This window comes from Zootoca vivipara, chromosome 2 (genome assembly GCF_963506605.1).
Source record: "Zootoca vivipara chromosome 2, rZooViv1.1, whole genome shotgun sequence".
NCBI lineage: Eukaryota > Metazoa > Chordata > Lepidosauria > Squamata > Lacertidae > Zootoca > Zootoca vivipara.
In genome coordinates, this window is record NC_083277.1 from 82107256 (window position 1) to 82113793 (window position 6538).

Genomic DNA, 6538 nt, shown 5'->3' on the forward strand with positions numbered 1-6538 from the left:
GTATTATCGCCGATTGCTTAGAAGTCATTGTTATTGTCACTGCTCCCTAGCAAGTGGCTTTGTGGCTGCGGTCGAAGAGCCCCGCGGAGATGGCGCATGGCTTTTCTACTGCAGCGCGTAGACTAGGGCAGTTCCCGGTGAAATAAAGGGGGACAGAAGTTGCAACCGTAATTTTTTTACTTTCCTGTTAAGTGATTGAGGAACTCGAATAATTACAGACCAGGCAGAAATTCAGAACAACATCTTTTATTTTTTTTTTAAAATGTAATCTGGATTGTATGTCCTCGAATATGGGCAAGGTTTCTCTCCGTGGACAAGAACAAAAATAAGAATAAACCTTCTGCAGTGTGTGCTTTCTTGAAGTATCGTTCCCCGCCCCCCCGCAATTCCAAAAAGCAAAGCCCAAAATAGATTCCACCCAAAATGCTTACTGATATGCCCACTCATCAGTTCCCAAACTACTTTAAAAAGACTTAAAGCTGCTTAGAAGTACATGTCAACACACGTGAATAAGCTTTAAAAAAAATCTGAAGTGCAAAAAAATAAATTTGATAGGACATACAGAAAAGAAGCTTGCTATTTATGGTCCCTTCCAACTCTATGATTCTATGATGAAATTTTTATTATTATTTTTGTACCTAGGAAGATTTACTACTTTTCCTCTAACAGGATAACTGGTATTCTGATCCTAAGCACTTTTAGAAAATCCTTTTGATTTAAGATCGAAATAAACTTTTCAAATAAGTGACCCTAAGCATGCTTACTAGGAAGGAAGTTCCATTGAACTACATAGGATATGTTTAAATTCAGGATGAAAACTGGTAGAGGTATGCAAAATAAATAGGGTGCCTTTAAATAAGCCGCAGCTATATGCTATATATCAGTTGGAGTGTGAACTTTATTAAAAGATTCCTCAGTAAACTTTCAGAGCACAGGAGCTCTCACAAAGCAGTGTATAAAAATAAAGAATAAACATAACATTAAAAACAACAGTATAAATAAATTTCAACAATTAAGAAAATTTAGTTTGAAATGAAAAACAGTATAAATAAATTTCAACAATTAAGAAAAATTAGTTTGAAATGAAAAACAAGTAGTTGCTGGCACCATGTCCTGAAAGCAGTGCTAAAGAGAAGCTAGTTTTACCTGAGATTCCTAAGGGCCCGTGCCGTCTCTTGATAAGCAAAAAAATTAAATCAAAAAATCTAATGGAACTAATTTCTCATAAGCAATAAGTCCTTTGTTGCTGCACTTTACACTTTTGAAAAGGTATAATGACAGACAAAGCCATGCAAGCTTGCATATGTGCCAGACAATGCTAGAGACTTGCAGAAGAATGGCCATAGAGTTCCATTTTCAGCCTCCTGTATTTGAAGATACTCATTGGTGCCCTTTCGTTATGGAACTTGTTCACCTTTGTTAATAGGGGGTGAAAGGACTTGAAAGGCACCAGTGTCTAAACTTCAGATTCAAAATCATAACACATGAGAGCATCATTGGCAGAGATACAAGTGCCTTTACCTGAATCAAATACGGGCAGTTTTTGTTATCAGCTGTACTACCAATGCCCTAGGCTCAGGCTAGGACTGTGAAGCAAATTGCAATCCCAATTGCTTAAATCAGATTAAGATTTACAGCCTGAGCAATATATTTGCTATGTGCTGCCTAAGACTCCTCTGTCAGGAAATTCAACTAAGGACATCGAGATTCCTGCATTGCAGGGGGTTCAACTAGATGACCCTCAGGGGTACTTCCAACTCTAAATTCTATGATTCGATGACTTTGCAAGTTATACACTTAACAGTGATACTATGTCAGCTCTCATTTAAGGACATTTACTTTACTATTTCAGCACAATTGGAGGCTAGCCTCAGCTAACAGCTGAGGAATTTAAGGCAGGGGTGGGCAAATTCAGATGCAGGGCCCAAATGCAGGCATCTTGGCATCTCTGGGCCTCAGGATTCTCCACAGACCAGAATTGGAAGGGACCACAAGGGTCATCTAGCCCAACCCCCTGCAATGCAGGAATCTTTTGCCTAACGTGTGGCTCAAACCCACAACCCTGAGATATGCAGCCCATTATTGAAAACAGTTCCCAGTTCTGATTTAAGGCATGGATAGTGCCAAAGAAAAGAGAGTTTGCATTTCTACTATTCTGATCCTAGTTCTCCCCGAAAGGGGGTCCATTTTTCCAGGTGCTTCTCACACATGATAAGAGAATGCAGGGGTGCCAAGTTGAATAAAATATTGGGGGGGGGCAAGCATTCCCCACCCCACCTAATCAATCACGAGACACAGCACACACATTATTTGAGTGGCAATGCACATCGACTTTTGGGGGCAGCCCCCTCCAATATTTTATTCGGGGGCCCAAGGGACTGTCAGCATCTGGGGGTCAAAAGGCCAGCTGGCTAGCCCCCAGCTGGATCGTCTCCTTCCAGCCAGCACACTGGAAGATCCCCCGACCTCCGGTGCTACATAAATCAGTGACCCAAGTCTGCAGACATGGGCACACTTTACTTAGCAGAGCAAAACTGCGCAACAAAAGAGGCTTGAAGCTTGTGAAGACATACTAGGAACTACGGATTTATTAATCATAAATCAGAACAAAAAAACATGTTGTCTCTCTCCTTGCCGTCTCTTCCAAGAGAGAGAAAAGCAAAAGCAAAACAACCCAGCGGAAATTCCACTTATGCCAGCAAACAGTGCTGGAATGAAAACAGACATGAGGCACGTAGTAATCCCATGTCTGCAATTAAAGGTGGAATAGAAATTTTCAACAGGGACCTGAGCCCCTAGGAGTTGGCTCCTATGAAGGGATGGAAGGTGAAAGAGAGGCCAGTGCAACTGACATAGTGAGGATTAGCTAGGACTGCAGTTTAGCTAACAAGCTTGTCTCTTCCCCGACGTGTTTAGCTATTTAAAGCATTGTAAACAAAATAATCAATGTGACAGGGGAGAGTCTGAATCAGACACTTTCTGCTCTGATATCCCAAATATAGAAAAGCTGTTTTCTCCGGCTATCAAGTAGTATGCAAAACATTAACATGTCAAATAGCAAGGAAGATAAATAATGTTTCATCTTTGGAGAAGAAGGGAGAGGGAGAGGAAGAACATTGTCCTACAGTGCAACTTGTCAAAAGGCATAGGTGGCACAAACACCCAAACCAGGAGCTTCCCCCTACCTGCGTCTCCTCATTGCTGGATTCCTGTCATTAAAATAGATTGTCATCTTTCTTTCAGGGAGCTTAATATGTGGGACGCACCTCACCCACACAGAAGTATACTTTGCCCCTTCTGTGCCCCCCTCCAATCTGGTCAAAAGATAAGGAAAGAACTTTCTTCTAAGCTACCTGGTGGGCACAGAATACTAAGCACAAGTCTCTAGCGGTTTATGGAAAATTTCTAGCTAAACGTGCAAAATCTACATTGCAAAGTCACCATTGCATGTCCTGCCTGCAAAGTATCACTCAGCAGCTCCCTACATGAATGAGTCTCACATGCGTCTTCACTAATTATGTACTTAAGAGGTATATAACAGGCCCATCATGCCATTGGCTGGATTATGGAGCAAATCCTTCATTCCATGCTAATTCTAGTGCTCTGAGAACTCTCTGGCCCCAATAGTGGCCTCTCACCTTCTTGGCACATTGACACCAACCTAGATTCTGTCACCTGTTAGTACCTTCTAAGCATCATTCAAGCCAGCCTGGGCTTATGAAAGGCAGCAGGAAAAGATTTGGCATCCACACACAAAATGGGCAACACAACTGCACACTCATTGCAATATAGATTAATTGTCCAGAAAGGCTCCTTGCATGTACATAAGCCCAATGACCTTGGATGCTTGAGCTTAATGTAATAAAGTCAGAAATAACACTAAATAGACTTTACCAAAAAGGAAATGAAAGGGCAAAGGTAATAGTAATACTATAGTAATACCATAGAAGCTGAAATGCAAGGGTGTCATATAAACTAGCTGATTTAAGAATCTGAAGAAGTGACAAACAAATCAGGACTGGTTTCAGACCCCTTTTTCCAAACTTCCTACAAAATAATATTTTCCATCATGATTGAATTAGGGCATGTACCGGTATCCAGAAAGCCCAGGCACTGAGACTGGCTCAAGTTCTCACCAATTCAACCTTCTTCAGTAGCACATTATAACCACCTCCCTTTTCTTGCCTCTGAAGGACTGAAAGGATGAAAACAGAACATGGTCCTTGCTTCCTGCTCATTGCTTCTGCATTTTCTAAAGACATGCAGTCCTTGCTGTTTTTATCTGCACAGTTCAACAATGCAATAAGAAACTACTGCGCTTTATGCAAGGGTTATTTTTAGAAGACTGCTTGGTTTGGCTTAAGGCAGGTTTTGCACATGGAGCAGAGGGTGGAAGGGTATGTTTGCATTTTTATGTCTTTTGTTTGAGGGATGTTGTTGTTGTTGTTGTTGTTGTTGTTGTTGTTGTTGTTTTATTATTGTTGATTCCTTTCCCCCAGGAACAAACACTCTTTGCAAATCAGACTCAAAAGCAGTCAGATGCCATCACCTCTCTGGCACTGAGGAGAAAGCAGTACAGTGGACTTCCTCTAAAGATGGAGAGAGAGAGAGAGAGAGCAGGGATGGCTTCACTCCATAATAGATTGCTTGCAAATAGATGAAGCAAATTTAAAGATGGTCACTCCATTAGGAGCCTCAGAATAGAACAGAACCAGGCCTCCAGTGTGGCCAATCAATAGAATAGAATTTGATAGTTTAAAAATATCCTTACTATTTATATTACACTAGCAGCCTTGTACGCAGTACTGCTCAGGAATTCTAAGGAAACTCAGAAATCAGTGCAGTTTTGGAAACAGCAGTTAAAATTACTGCTGTTTTGAAAGGTTCAGTCTGGCATCTTGATTCAAAAATGGCATCTAATTTTATCCAAAAATAGATGAGAACCTGCTCTTTGACCTCAGGAACTGTCATGCAAATTGTGGTTACAATATCTTAAGAGGGGTCCAAATGTGCACAAACAACTTTGCAAACTATATAGCAGAGTTTTCCATCTTTATTGTGTTTCACATCAACTCTGTCAGGCAGACCACAGTTGCTAACATTTTATAGAAGGATAAATGAAACAAAGCAAATATCGGTGTGCTTGCTTTTGGAGATGGGACTTTCACTGCCCATCGCCTTCTGTCTTTTTAAAAAACATTATGTCGTATTTCATTACTCCTAGTTTCTTCTGCCAGACTTCAGCTTCCACTGCCAGCAGCTTGAAAACATAACTCATCCACATAAAATTCCAAGGATCCGTGAATTTAGTCAAGGATTACGCAGCTCAGAATCACCACCCTAGAGTTCATAGAAGATAAACACATCCTGAGAATTTGAATACAAGAGCCCTGCTGGACCAGATTAATGCGCCTCATGTAGTCCAACATTGTGTTTTCTACAGAGGGCCCCAGGTTCAGTCCTTGGCATCTTCAGATAGGACTGAGAGAGACTCTTGCCTGAAACCCCAGAGAGCTGTTGCTGGTCAGTGTAGACCAGGCATCCTCAAACTGCGGCCCTCCAGATGTTTTGGCCTACAACTCCCATGATCCCTAGCTAAGAGGACCAGTGGTCAGGGATGATGGGAATTGTAGTCCAAAACATCTGGAGGGCCGAAGTTTGGGGGTGCCTGGTGTAGACAATACTGAGCTAGCTGGGTCAAGAGTCTGAATTAATATAAAAGGCAGCTTCCTCTGTTTCCTTATGATATGAGAGCAATAGCCCTCTCCTGCTTGTAATCCCCAGCAACTGATATTCAGAAGCATAACTTATGCCAATACTGGGGGTAGCATACAGCCATAATGACTTGTAGCCATTGATAGCCCCATCCGCCATGAATTTCTCTAATCCTCTTTTAAATCTGTTGCCATCCTCAAATCTTGTAGAAGTGAACTCCATAGTTAAGCTACATACTGTGTGAAGAGATACTTTTTTTGTCTGCCCTGAATCTACCGTAGTTCAGCTTATTTTAGTGCAAAATGTGGCAACAAAATTGGATGGGCATTTTGGGCAAATTGTGTTTTGAAAGCAGGGGGTCACAAAAATTATGGGGCAAGTGTATGATCGTGTGTGGACAATCATCTCGCTTTCAGGCCGAGGGAGCCGGTGTTTGTCCACAGACAGCTTTCCAGGTCATGTGGCCAGCATGACTAAACCATTTTTGGCACGACGGAACACTGTGATGGAAGCCAGAGCGCACGGAAACAGTGTTTACCTTCCTGCCACAGCAGTACCTATTTATCTATTCGCACTGGTTTGCTTTTGAAAAGCTAGGTTGGCAGAAGCTAGGACAGAGCAACAGGAGCTCACCCCATCAGGCCGATTTGAACTGCTGATCTTCCGACCAGCAAGCCCAAGAGGCTCAGTGGTTTAGACCACAGCACCACCCGCATCCCTGCTGAGTAACCACAACTAGGACACACACATTTGTGACCAGTGAAGGTAGCTTCCTAGCCTTAGAGCAGGGCATGATTTCCTTGTAGGCTTGAGCTGTGTATTG